Genomic DNA, 15,294 nt, shown 5'->3' with positions numbered 1-15,294 from the left:
TCCCACTCGAGTCAAGTGTCCCCGGTAACTTGGGGCAATGGATAAATTGACTGATATCCTTAGTGATGCTTCCCTTTGCAGACTAACTTCTAGAAAAACAAGTTAATTCTAGAAAAACAAGTTAAAACCACCAGGAAACCTGTATCTCAGGCAACAGCATAGCTCAACTGGTAGAGCGTCTGTCCATTAACATGACTTGACTTGACTGGGTTCGATTCCCACTCGAGTCAAGTGTCCCCGGTAACTTGGGGCAACGGATAAATTGACTGATATCCTTAGTGATGCTTCCCTTTGCAGACTAACTTCTAGAAAAACAAGTTAATTCTAAAAAAAAAAAAAAAACAAGTTAAAACCACTAGGAAACCTGTAACTCTCAGCCAACAGCATAGCTCAACTGGTAGAGCGTCTGTCCAATAACATGACTTGACTTGACTTGAGTGGGTTCGATTCCCACTCGAGTCAAGTGTCCCCGGTAACTTGGGGCAACGGATAAATTGACTGGTATCCTTAGTGATGCTTCCCTTTGCAGACTAACTTCTAGAAAAACAAGTTAATTCTAGAAAAACAAGTTAAAACCACCAGGAAACCTGTAACTCTCAGCCAACAGCATAGCTCAACTGGTAGAGCGTCTGTCCAATAACATGACTTGACTTGACTTGACTGTGCTCGATTCCCACTCGAGTCAAGTGTCCCCAGTCAAGTCAAGTTATTGGACAGACGCTCTACCAGTTGAGCTATGCTGTTGGCTGAGAGTTACAGGTTTCCTGGTGGTTTTAACTTGTTTTTCTATAAGTTATTCTGCAAAGGGAAGCTTCACAGGAAAGACACCAGTGGGATTTGAACTCATGGCCAGTCAATTTATCCGTTGCCCCAAGTTACCGGGGACACATGACTCGGAGTGGGAATCGAACCCACTCAAGTCAAGTCAAGTCAAGTCATGTTATTGGACAGACGCTCGACCAGTTGAGCTAAACTGTTGGCTGAGAGTTACAGGTTTCCTGGTGGTTTTAACTTGTTTTTCTAGAAGTTAGTCTGCAAAGGGAAGCATCACAGGAAAGACACCAGTGGGATTTGAACTCATGGCCTCTGGATCATGTATACTGCGTCTCAACCCATTGAGCTAACAGATGGCTGACAAGTACAGCCTTCCTGGTAGTTTTCAGTTGATCTTCTGGAAGCCAGTCTGCAAAGGAAAGAATCATAGGAAAGACATCAATGGGATTTGAACTCATGGCCTCTGGATCATGTATACTGCGTCTCAACCCATTGAGCTAACAGTTGGGTGACAAATATAGCCTTCCAGGTAGTTTTCACTTGATCTTCTGGAAGCCAGTCTGCAAAGGAAAGAATCATAGGAAAGACATCAATGGGATTTGAACTCATGGCCTCTGGATCATGAATACTGCGTCTCAACCCATTGAGCTAACAGATGGCTGACAAGTACAGCCTTCCTGGTCCTTTGACTTGAACAACAAACAAGACAAATAACTTTAAAAAAATGTGTTACAGCATAAATATAAATCTTTTTCATGGGGGGCCCTGACACTACATCTTTTCACATTGGGATCCACTGCCCAAATACATGTCAATTTGGGGGTTTGACAACAAAAACGAAAATTACCAATCAACTCTAAATTGCCTGAAACGTACTCCTAACAGGTTTTTGGGGGGACGATTTTGGCCTCCACACTTAGTGATTTTTTCGCATTTAACTTTCGTTTCGGTAAAATAAATTTTACCGAAACGAAAATTACCAATCAACTCTAAATTGCCTGAAACGTACTCCTAACAGGTTTTTGGGGGGACGATTTTGGCCTCCACAATTAGTGATTTTTTCGGATTTAACTTTCGTTTCGGTAGTGACAAACTTTCGTTTCGGTAGTGACAAACTTTCGTTTCGGTAGTGACACAATGGTGAAAAAATAAATTTACTAAGTCCAGAGCTCGATGAATGTTAGGGACCAAAAAAAGTCACTACAAAGTACTACCAATCAACTCTAAATTGCCTGAAACGTACTCCTAACAGGTTTTTGGGGGGACGATTTTGGCCTCCACACTTAGTGATTTTTTCGGATTTAACTTTCGTTTCGGTAAAATAAATTTTACCGAAACGAAAATTACCAATCAACTCTAAATTGCCTGAAACGTACTCCTAACAGGTTTTTGGGGGGACGATTTTGGCCTCCACACTTAGTGATTTTTTTGCATTTAACTTTCGTTTCGGTAAAATAAATTTTACCGAAACGAAAATTACCAATCAACTCTAAATTGCCTGAAACGTACTCCTAATAGGTTGTTGGGGGGACGATTTTGGCCTCCACACTTAGTGATTTTTTCGGATTTAACTTTCGTTTCGGTAAAATAAATTTACCAATCAACTCTAAATTGCCTGAAACGTACTCCTAACAGGTTTTTGGGGGGACGATTTTGGCCTCCACACTTAGTGATTTTTTCGGATTTAACTTTTGTTTCGGTGGCTTGGGCCGCAGCGTGGCGGTCCAGGCACCCTAGGGCTGCAATGCCAGCCTGACAGCGTGTCGCGGGTTCGACTCCCGATCCCGACGACCTTTGCTGCGTGTCACCCCCCCATATCTCTCCCCATTTCCTGTCAGTCTACTGTCATCTATCAATAAAGGCAAAAAAAAGCCCCAAAAATATCTTAAAAAAAAAAAAAACTTTCGTTTCGGTAAAATAAATTTTACCGAAACGAAAATTACCAATCAACTCTAAATTGCCTGAAACGTACTCCTAACAGGTTTTTGGGGGGACGATTTTGGCCTCCACACAGTGATTTTTTCGGATTTAACTTTCGTTTCGGTAAAATAAATTTTACCGAAACAAATGGAGCATTTTCCTGTTTTTTTGGTGGGATAGAAAATTGAAAAAATGAAGCAATACGATACGATACGATACGATACAACTTTATTGTCAGCTTTCACCGAAATTTGCTTTGTGTCCATGACGTCACCGTTCAAGATACAGGCAGGACATACACAATACATTACATAAAGTACATTACAGGACATACATCACAGAAGCAGAAAGAAACAAGCAATGTTTTATTTAGGTTCTGAAACGAAAATCAGTAAGCTAGACTTGAGAAGTGAATTCGAATTGAATCTCAGATTATACTAAGATACCTTCACAGGCCCGGGGGATCTTAGTATAATCTGAGCTTCAAATTGGAAGTGAATATTTAAAAAATTGAGCAATATATAATTTGGGGTCTGAAAGGAAAATCAGTAAAATAATTGTTTAAAAAGTGAATTGGAATAGAATGTGAGATTATACTAAGATCCCCTGACCCATGTCCACAGTAAGGTGGACTTGTTGAACTGTGAATGGAGTTTCTAGGTGAAAGTGTTTTTTTGAGGTCCCAAAATCGTCCATCGACCTCCATTATAAATCTCTGAACTTTTAAAGGAGTACAATTCTAAAATGTTCATCTTACTGTGGACATGTTTGCTTGAAAAGGAATCTTTGAAATGTTTAATAGTTTTAGAATTGTACTCCTTTAAAATTTCAGAGATCTATAATGGAGGTCGATGGACGATTTTGGGACCTCAAAAAACACTTTCACCTAGAAACTCCATTCACAGTTCAAACATTCCACCTTACTGTGGACATGCATGCTTGAGATTTTGTCTTCGAAATCATTTGTAGTTTTGGAGATATTTAACTTTAAGCACCCAATGCATTGTCAATGCGGCAATGGACATTTAAAGGCAGGCTTACAACTACATACTTACGCCTAGTAACCTCATTCATACTTTAAAATGTTCATCTTACTGTGGACATGTTTGCCTGAAAAGGAATCTTTGAAATGTTTAATATGTACATTGAAACTATACACACACTTAGGATGCCAAGTCAACAATGACCTGGCATCTGTCTAAATAAAATGCTATCTAAATTACATTTTATAGTTTGCATAAGACTGCATGGTCGTCAAGGCGAGAACATTTAAAACAAAACTATTATATATTAATATTAATGAATTTGTATTGGGTGTTATCTGAGTAGATAGCAAGGTGTTTTATTATCTCCTGGAAGAGAGAGAGAGAGAGAGAGAGAGAGAGAGAGAGAGAGAGAGAGAGAGAGAGAGAGAGAGAGAGAGGGGGAGAGAGAGAGGACCTCTGAAAGTCTTATTAAAGAAATGTAACTTAACGTGCTGTACGGCACGTCATTGCCATTCACGTGGCCGTTGCATGTGCATTTTGCACGCATATTCGCGTCATGTACTTTCTGTACCATGAAATGATAAACCGGTTTCTGCACATACCTAGGGATGTACAGTATGCAGCACTCCTTAAATGATCTGGAATGTACCTGTTATATCACCACTGTGAATAACCACACGGTTGTTGTGCAATAATCCTTTTTACTCCAAGATAACTTCAGTATGATACAATGACAACATTCCGCTGGTAGCATGCAACTCAACTGAAACATCGCATCCAGGTACTGGTCTACGTCATTCCCCAAGACAACCCCCAGCCCCCAGACAGTGTGTGAATGCCCCCTGCTGGACTGGCTGCTTCCCCAGTTAGCAGTAGTAATAGTAACATCACTATATCACATTTCCTCCCCTTTAAGTAAACAGCCAGCAGTATCACCCACTTAACACATTGCAACAAGAAAACAATATTTACCCCAAACAGCCACTGACACAAAAACAACATTTAAAAAATCAGCTACTGTGAAACACTAACAACATTTCACTTTTCTCTCCCTTTTTTTTACAATGCAGAAAATTGTCCTTTTACTTGTAATAAAGAAAGGCCTAAACTAGGAAGGAACGTCCTTCCAGTGAGATCAGAGCGCATTGTTGCTCTATTTCTGGAACAAATCTCACTCTAAGTAACAAAGTCTTTGAGGTGCTCGGGCGCACGCCTCTCCCGCCCCGACTCTCTCACCGCTGTCACTGCAGGGGGGTCTGATGGGACCGGAATCTCCGGCTCCGGCTCCGGCTGAGTGTCCCTCGGTTCACTCGGAGCAGGCTCTCTGGCTTCCATCACTGCAGGCGGGGGGCCCACAGCGCCACCACTAGTGTCCTCTGACTCCACTGCTCCCTACTCTGGCATCCCGCTGGGCACAGTGCCCATCAGCCTGGCACGGACCTGATCCACATGCCTCTTTACGATTTGGCCATTTCCAACAATGACCGTATAGGACACTGGGCCTGATGAGCTATGGATGACGGCAGGGATCCACTTAGGACCATAGGAGTAGTTCTTGATGTACACTTTATCTCCAGGCGCAAAACATCTCAGTCTCTTGGTTGTGTCATGGCACTCTTTCTGTTTCTGCTGCTTTCGCTGCACTTTCGCCGTTACATCTGGCATGAGTAGGTCGAATTGAGAACAGGGCCTCCTGGCCATCATTAACTCCGCCGGTGACACACCGGTTGTGGCATGCAGTGCAGTGTGATGCGGTAGATGAATAGGAACCTTGAAACTCTTTTGTATAGTCCCTTCTGTGATCTTCTTCATTCCGTCTTTAAAAGTCTGGACGGCCCTCTCGGCCAGCCCATTAGTGGATGGGTGAAACGGGGCTGACCTCACATGCTGAATGCCATTGTTCCTCATGAATGCCTCGAACTCTTCGCTCGTGAAACAGCTGCCATTATCTGAAACGCACATTTTGGGTAAGCCAAAAATACTGAAACTCTGACGCAGCTTCTAATGGTGGCTTGGGATGTGGATGTTTTCATGGGGTAGACGTCCATCCACTTTGAGTGAGCATCCACTATCACCAGGAACATTGCTCCTAGGAAAGGCCCTGCATAGTCTATGTGGATTCTCGACCAGGGTGACTCAGGCCACTCCCATGGATGTAGCGGTGCACTGGGGGGTGACTTCTGGTGTTTTTGACACTCCTCACACGCCCTCACTTCATTCTCCACATCCTGGTCCATGCCAGGCCACCATATATGATCTCGCCAGGCTTTTCATCCTAGACATGCCTGAGTGGGACTGCTGCAGTAACTTCAGTATCTTAATTGATTTTTTCCAATGAAGTCCCCAACTTTATCATGATTTAAGTTACATGACGTTTTAGCAATTCACAAGGATGAAAACAAAGCTTTGTTTTATTTGTAGCCTACTATAACTACTGCATATAGTAACTAAGCACCATTTGTAGTTATTTGTGTTTTTGCAGGTCTGAGTAAAAATGCTGGTCCAGGTGAAGTACAGACAACTGCAGAAGTATGTGAAGTTGGATGAAGTTGAAGGACAGTTTGACTTTCTGCAGTTCCATGAAAAAGGTAACATTAAGCATATATCATGGCACATCAAATTTGAACTCATAGTGGGGATGGGCTTTGTAAGGGAACATGTTCTAGGTTTTTTTGATGATTATACAGTGGTGGATGAATGCATTTAATGTGAAGTAATTTGCTGTGAGACAAACAGTGCTGCCTTGAAAAGCACATTCAGTTTATCTTTTTTTGGTTTATTCATTTAGTTTATATTTATTTTCAGCAAACTACATACTACATGCATAAAGGACTACACACAACCGGTTAAAGGACATACTGTTTATTGCAAGTATATATGATTAATTTGGCCATGTGTGGTGACCTGTCGGATCCACTCCAAAATGTCATGGGCTCTTATGTGGCCCATGCGATACCCCTCCATCATGAAAATAGGTTTGGTATTTTTCGCGTAATCTTGCTTGATGGGCAGGCGTGATGTGACAGATGAACGGACGGAACCAAAAGCATTCCCTCTTGTCCCCATCTAAATGACTCCCTGTTTTCTCTGTTGTTGTGACTCTGTCCTCAGCCTACGACCCAGAAATGGCCTCCCTGTTGTTGCTGTTGCATCTCCTTCCACCACCACCTGGAGGACCGAAGTCTCCAAAAGTCAGTGCCTGTGATCACAGGCACTGACTTTTGGAGACTTCGGTCCAGTACTTTCTTTCTTTTTCCTTTATTTAATCAGGGAAACCCATTGAGAGCAAGCTCTCTTTTTCAAGGACGCCCTGATAGCAAACATTTGAATCACATTACAATGTCACAACTTTGACAATAAAGCAAAAAATAAAAGCAGAAGCATAAAACAACATTAAAATAATCGCAAAAGGCGGTGAATCAGACAATACAGTGAGGACATGGATAACAACACAGAGATTTAAAAATCAGATGCAAGAAACAGTACCGCGGGAAGTAGAGGTGCGGGGGGGGGGGGGGGGGGGGGGGGGGGGGGGGGGGGGCGGCCGCCACCCCCGCCCCCATCAAAAAAAGATTATTTCTTTTTGATAATAAATCGGTAAAATCAGGCAAAAATATGAATTAAATAACATAACTCTAATCCTAACCCTAAAACCGAAATAAAGACACCAAAAACTGGGAAAAAACGAACCCAACCCGCCCAGAACCGCGTAAAAATTTCGCGCGCGCACGGGGGTCCTCATGCACGCGTGCATGAGGCGCGCATACCGCACCCCTAACCTAAAAGGTCTTCCCGCGGCTATGGCAAGAAACAGTGTTACATGAAACAGGTACAGTCACTATGTAGTGTGTCCTCAAGAAGCACCCTGGATGTCTCTATTGAGACCAATCGCACCAGTTTCAGAGAGTCCTGAAGTTTGTTCCATTTGTGTGGAGCATAATACATGAATGCAGTTTTTCCTTGTTCACTGCTCTTACGTGGACTTGTATATCTAATGTGTGTTTGTGAACAGTTGAGAGACTTGAGTCTTTCATAAGGTAATAATATTAAGGAGATATGTATGTCTTCAAGGATGTGATTTTCCTTAATGTAACAGTAATTCCTGCTCGCTGTGTTTTATTCTCGTTTTATAACAGCCCTGTTATGCTTTATCGTCAGTGAGGTATTGGGCTACTACATTTTCACAAGAGCTTCAGTGTTCCTGTAATGGTAGATGTAGACCTGACCATCACTGTAGCTCCAGAGCTGAAATTAAGTCTTGCCATCTTGCACTATAGCCAATGAGGCAATGTTTGAATGATCTTTTTCAATGTTTGAATGATCACTTCTATTAGGTAGTTTTCTCTGTGGCTGTGTAACTGAATAGAACAGGATCCTTGTGAGTCTTTGGGATGGGTTAAGCTGAATCCTCAGAAAGAAACACCCATTACTACGCTCCACCAAGGGATAGCTCTCTTGGCACAGTTGGTTGCATGTCCATTTGCAGTGTGATGTACTGTAGAGAGTGTGGCAAGATCTTCACAGCTGCACATTATTCTTGTCTAATGTTTCCTATCTCAACCCTAGTCATGCTGCAGTTTGGAAGAGCATCTACGGAACCAGAAGAATCCGCAGCCGTACCTCCTTGCTGTTGGGCGTCAGAAGAGCAAGATCGACAGCTTCTACATCGTCATGGATCAGCATCTCATCCCATGCCAGGCAAACCGCTCGCTCGGGGCATTTGATTAACTTTTCAAAGCACATTTTGTGTTTAATGTGTCTTAAGATACTGCACTTGTGAGCTTCTACACATTCCTGCGGACGACAGTGTATAACATTGATGTGGGGAAAATGAAGGAGACACCCAGAGTTAGGGAACTGAGATCCAGGCTGCTGAACCAGATCATAACTGCAATCTTTGAGTAAAGCTATACTGAGCTGTTTCATGTGTAAGAAAGGCTACCCCAGCAGTCAACTGTTTAATTCACTCCACTACAAGTATTTGAAAACTTTAGTTTCTAGTTAGTTTGTATTATTATTACAAAATATACATTAACCACTTCAGCCCTATATACATTTTGGCCATTTGAAAATAGCATTTTTGAAATTTTGAAATGGGACATTCTGCAGAATGATTACTTTCTACTTTTGGTACTCTTGACCACGCTGGGGGTCCCCCCCCCCCCTGGACATTTTTAACAAAGTAGTTGTCATTTCCAGTATTCCGGTGGATTTTGGGAGTTTGACACTTTTATCAGGCTTTACTTACATAGGATCCATTAAAAAGTTAAAAGTAGCAATAAAAGGACCCCCTGGAACCCCCCCCAAGGAACCGGAGATGGTATGCCTAGCCGATTTTTGTTGCGCGAGTCTTGATTTTTTTTTCAGTACTTTCAAAAAGCGTTAAGCATTGGTTCTCAAAGTGGGGTCCGGTTTACTTCCCGTATCTGCATAGTCTCGCGTAGCTATCTGCGTGAAGAGGGCGGACGCTTTCTGTCTAAACAAAAAAAGAAATGCAAAAGAAAATGTCATAGAATTATCCAGTTTTCAGTGAATTTCACAAGGCAAGAGCGTGTACACAGGCTATTCCCTTCATTAAAAGGTTGTGTGCTCGATATGTTAGTGGTTAAAGTCCACAATAAAATATTGTGTGAAGCGGAGTATCGGAGGGGGTGTGTGGATAGTGACCAAGTGGGAGAGAGAGAAGCCAAGGCAGTGTTTTTTACTGTGCGGAGGAACCTCTTTACTGTAGCCTCTCCTCCAGAGGATAGTGTGTGTGTGCCATGATTGAAGTGTTCCCTACCTGATGAGATTCTAAAGAAGCGGATCATTTGTGATCTGATGATAACTGCAAATGTATGTTTTGGATGGTAACTGTGTTTGTGTAGTAATGCATGTGTGTGTCTGTGTCTTTGAAATATACTTGTCGTTTATGTGTGCGATCTATGGGATGGAGAAATACAGTGGTGTCAAGGAAATTCATCTCTGTTGGATCTTGGATGTATTGTGTGTTTGATAGATATGGAAGCATGGTGTGTGTTCACTATGTGTATGAATGTGTCAAACTGTTGCAGTGTGTATGGCCGGAGTCCAATGATGTCATCTAGGTATCTGTAGTACATGGTCGGTTTTAGTGGACACTTTGCCAAGGCCTCTCTCTCCCACTCACTCATGTATGTGTTTGTGTATGCAGGGGCGAATTTCTTACCCATAGCCGTGCCCTCAATCTAATATTGTTGGTCATTGAAGACAAAGTCATTACAAGTAAGGCTGAGTTCTAAAAGTTGGAGTATAGCCTAATCCGGTCTAGTGTTGTCGGGGTGTGCTTGGAAGAGTTTTCTAACTGTTTGTAGGCCTGTGGCTGTATGTATGTTGGTGTGAAGACTGTCATCTATTAGAAATATGTATGTGTGTGTGTGTGTGTGTGTGTGTGTGTGTGTGTGTGTGTGCTTGATCTTCTTCAAAAAGTCATACGTGTCCTTTAAATAACTGGGGTCTATAGTGGAGAGGGGGTTGAGGTAATGGTCAATATATTGTGCTATGTGGTAGGGTTCACTGCTGCAATCTGACACTATAGGTCTACCGGGAGGAACCTCGAAGGGAATAGTCCAAGTCTGGGGGTCTTTGTATTTTGGGTAATAGGTAGAAGATCCTGTGTCTGGGGTTGTCAGGTCGGAAGAGGAAGTCCCCTTGTTTGGAGGTGATGTTTGGTCATGCTAGAGTGTGTGTCTGTTGTCTAATATATGTATTGGAAATGATCTAGTATCAAAGTCAAAGTATAGGGTTTAAGAGTTAAAGACCCATCAGGCTATCCTTCTGTAGCACACACAGGCGTCTGGTCAAAGGCTGCCTTCTAGTGGACCCTTTCGGTATTGAAGGAGGAACTGGCTGGAAAGAAGTGGTTGCTAATTTCGGTTCAGTCTGTGGTCCTGTGACCCCCATCTTCTGAGTTTTGGCTCTATCTTGTTGTTTGGTGAAGGAGAATGACTGTCCATCTGTCTCTATGGATGCTGGCAGTGGATGTATGGTCTGCCTATGATGTCTACCCAGGGTCAACGGAGGACTGGCATTGTGACACACTAGAGAAGAACATTTTGGCTTGTGGCCCATTTGATTCCCAAGACGGCAACTGTTATTATTACCACCATGACTACTGAAGCTCAACTTTCCACCACTTGGTGTCAGCAGTGCGTCTGTTGTTGTAACAGAATAACATTGAGTTACGCTATTACTGTCTCTGCCATTGTGTGTCTGGGGTTCCTCAGACACCAACAAGGGAGGATCATTAATGACATTAGCAATCACACCGTTACCGTTATGTCTGTCATTCTGTGTCTTCACGTCCATGTTCACTGACATTGAATTATTTTCATAAATACTGTCCCTTCGTTCATTCCAGAACTTGGGTCCCTGTGTCACTGACACTGAATGACTAATACCATCGGTGCTACAGCGTCTGTTTGGCCGTTCAGCTGGGGGTTGCGACCAGTGCTCATCGTGGGCACTGAGGGGGCTGATGGCAGGGACAGGTGAGGAGTCACCGCTGTCATGTACTGAGGTCTGAAGCAGAAGCAGTCCATTTATTTTTTCCGTTTCCGTGACAAGCACAAAGTCTTTGATCGGGCTGAGATTTCTGTGGTGGGCTGACATGTTGGAATCTCGTGGAGAACATTGTTGAACACTTGGACTAGAACTTGAACTGGCACGGCCCGCACTGGACTGCATACGGCCGTTTGTGCTGAAGTGAGCGGTCTCCTGTCCCTCGCTGGGTTCTGTCAAGAGTCTCTCACGCTTTGATTGGCTGGAAGTTGGCACACTGCTCTGCTGCTGCTGCGTTTGAGTCGTAGCCAACGGAGGAACACGGCCTGGTCCGATTGGTTCAGAGTCCTTAGACCAAGGGGGACCAGTTGGCGGAACGGGTTTACAGCGGGGAAGAGGATGAGGTGGTGGGGACATCAAAGGGGTCGAAGGTCGCAGAGTCTCACCCATGGCTCTTTGTCCAGCAGACATTCTGGAGAGGGACAATAGTCCTAATCAAAACTCTGGATGTAAGAAAGTGACTTGCAAATGAAGTGTTGAAAATGATCTGGAATTTATCTGCTGAGGTTTCAGAGTCAGAGGGAAAGACAATCATTGAGATATCACTTCTATTCATAAGCTGTAGGATTAGGGTATTTAGAAATGCTATTTGAATCTCCCAATCAGAGAGTATAAAGGAATCAGTCCACACCAACCTGGATCTGTGGTTGAACTCTTCCATGGAAAAAGAGGAAGAGGAGGAGAAAGAGGACGACGAATGATAGTGCGGGACCGGAAGAATGGGGCGCTCTAAGTCCAACTGGATGGCCTTCCTCTGTTCTCTCAGCTCTACACACACGCACGCGCACACACACACACACACACACACACACACACACACACACACACACACACACACACACACACACACACACACACACACACACACACACACACACACACACACACACACACACACACACACACACACACACACACACGTAAACTATTTCATGAGTGCATGACATGAATCGTCTTATCACTGTGAACCTCATATGTCCAAAACTGTTACTTTTCAGGATCCAAATTCAATTGTCTGTCTGTCTGTCACACAGCATTCAACACGCCGAGCAGTGAGCACCCCAGCTTTGTCACGGTTCAATTATTTATGAGGGCTCCCACAAAAAAAAGAGGGGGGGGGGGGGACCAGAATGACATACACTTCCATTTAATATGATCAGTAAACCGGTTGCTTACATACTACTATGTTACGGTCATACTATGACCTGATGAAGATCCTGTGAGATCGAAACGTTGTCGAAAATAATAAAGTCAATCCTTTACCTGGAAAATGGTGTGCGGGCTCTACCTCCTTTCATATTAGTTTCATTGGCCCAGCACCCACCGTTGTGCGTGTAAATAAGTATGCTTTGAAGGTCATACTATGACTCATGGTGTATACCTGTAATTTACTTGCTGACTGTTTTCCAAACATATCGAGGAAGCCTTTGGATTCCATGTATTTCAGTGTGGTATGAAAATCAACATGCAGAGACTTGAAACTTGCTTGAATCAAGTCATGTAAAAAAAGGTATAGCGCCAAATCACAACAAAAGTTATCTCATGAGACTTATACAGTACAGTATAGAGCAGGTCAAGACCATCGTACTATACATTGACAGAATCTCTGTCTGTCTGTAGTTATAATACCATTGTTTGGTAAACACTGCTGAACACAATTCAGTGGGCTGTTCAATAAAGAGCCACCAGATGGCAGCAAAAGACAATCAACGTGGGCTCACCTGTCAGTGTAGGCTCTGTCTGTATGTCCTGGCACCCACCACTGTGTTCTGCTTCAACTGTCATCTGACACACACACACACACACACACACACACACACACACACACACACACACACACACACACACACACACACACACACACACACACACACACACACACACACACACACACACACACACACACACACACACACACACACACACACACACACACACAAATAAATCGTATAATACAGACGGAAAAGAATAAGAAAAAGGGTGTAAAAATAGAATTGAAATTGATTGTGAATGAGAGAGACAGACAGACAGACAGACAGAGGAGAGAGACAGAGAAAGCCTTACAGTATATGTAACCACTAAGTGATTGAACAGCAGTGTGCCATCATAATTTGGCCTCAAACATCTATATCGAGGGTAGGGGGGAAACCGCAGTGTGTGTGTGTGTTGCTAGTGAAATCATAGACTTGGGAGGTGTGAGTGTGTGTGTGTGTGTGTGCGTCTGGCAGCCATTCTCTCCTTTCACACTGGTACAAGTGCTAATGCAGAATCATTATTGCCACTTTAGACATAAGAGTAATAATAGGCAATAGGTGGATGGTTTTCTCACACACACACACACACACACACACACACACACACACACACACACACACACACACACACACAAGTTTATTTTTGATCTACAGTGTATACCCGCAGTGGGATTCAAACCGACACAACCCTCCGGTGTAGACTTTCAGTAGAGCTACAGGCCATGGGAAGTGTGTCTGACAGCGAGGCGGCCCACATCCAACAGCAACTTGAACATGAACACATGCTTTCCTAATATAGGCTCTGCGGTCAGGTCCCAAAACCGTTCCTTTTTAATCATTACTTTTCTTTAACATTTTAAAATAGTGAAAATAGCATCTACAAGCTCACAAGGCATCGCATCGCGACGCGTTGTGAGCTTGTGGATCGTCTGTTTTCACTACTTTTGTGAGACACTCTCGTATGACTAAGTAGGGCGTTAATTTACGAAAAAGTTGAAATATGGAGATACAAGGTTTCTGCCCGACAACAGCGTCGACATGCTTTCCTAATATAGGCTTTAGTGGTCCCTGTGGCACGTGAACACGCAGCCCTCTGACGTTTCTTCACTGTCACATATATATCTGAGGCAAGCCCTGTGTGTTAGTGTCATTATATTGTCCTGTAGGTCTACATGTACTGTAGGACAGACAGTGGTGGACAAAGTATATTGTTGCTGTCCGGCAGAAACCTGTTATCTCCATAATTTAACTTTTTGTGTTTTTTCGTAAATTAACGCCCTACTTGATCATACTACAGCGTCACACAAAAAGCATCAAAAGTAGCAGATCCACAAGCTCCAAACGCGGCACGAAGCGACGCGTTTTCAGCTTGTATAGATCTGCTACTTTTGCTATTTTGCCAATTTTGGAATTTGAATCCTGAAAAGTAACAGTTTTGGACATGAGGTTTCCACCCAACAGAGACGATATACTCAAAGTAAATACTCATGTATTCAAAAGTACAAATTACGAAGTACATTGTCAGAAATCAGCAGAAATGTTCAAACATTTTGAAAATAGCGGGTCTACAAGCTCACAACGTGTGGCAGCGCAACAAGCTGTGAGCTTGTAGATCGACGACTTTCACTACATTTGATATAGAGCTTAAGTGTCTGTCTAATTCACAATATATAGCTTGAGGAACCGAATTCTCCACTGATACTCCTGAAATATACAAGCAAAGAAATGTACTAGTAAAGTAAATTAACTTAGTTACGGTCCACCATTGCATGTAGGCCGTCCGTCCGTCCGTCTGTCTATCTAAATCTGTCTATCTATCTAAATTCAGTTGTTAAACAGTGCTGACAGAGTGCAGCATTATGTGTTTCGGCTTGTATTAGGGGAGAGAGAGAGAGAGGCCCACACATTTCCAAGGCTTGAGGAATGATGAGATATTATAGCAATTTACTCCACAGCTCAGTCTCTGAACAAGCAACTCCAAGCAACACACTCCATTAAGTGTGTGTGTGTGTGTGTGTGTGTGTGTGTGTGTGTGTGTGTGTGTGTGTGTGTGTGTGTGTGTGTGTGTGTGTGTGTGTGTGTGTGCGCGTGTGTATAATAATCCTTACCTATCCTACGCAGTAAAACACATGTTCATATCTTTACTGTTTTTAGAGTTGAATTAACAAAAACTTTTTGGGTTTTGCTGTGTACCGACGTACCGTAGTACTAGTGGTGGAACTTGGAAGTAATAATACAAAGAAAAGAAAATAACGCTCTAAACGCACCACCATGCGACATGT

The sequence above is a fragment of the Gymnoscopelus microlampas genome, assembly GCF_963454915.1.
Source record: "Gymnoscopelus microlampas genome assembly, chromosome: 5".
In the NCBI taxonomy this organism is placed as follows: Eukaryota; Metazoa; Chordata; class Actinopteri; order Myctophiformes; family Myctophidae; genus Gymnoscopelus; species Gymnoscopelus microlampas.
Note: the sequence above shows the minus strand (reverse complement) of the source record.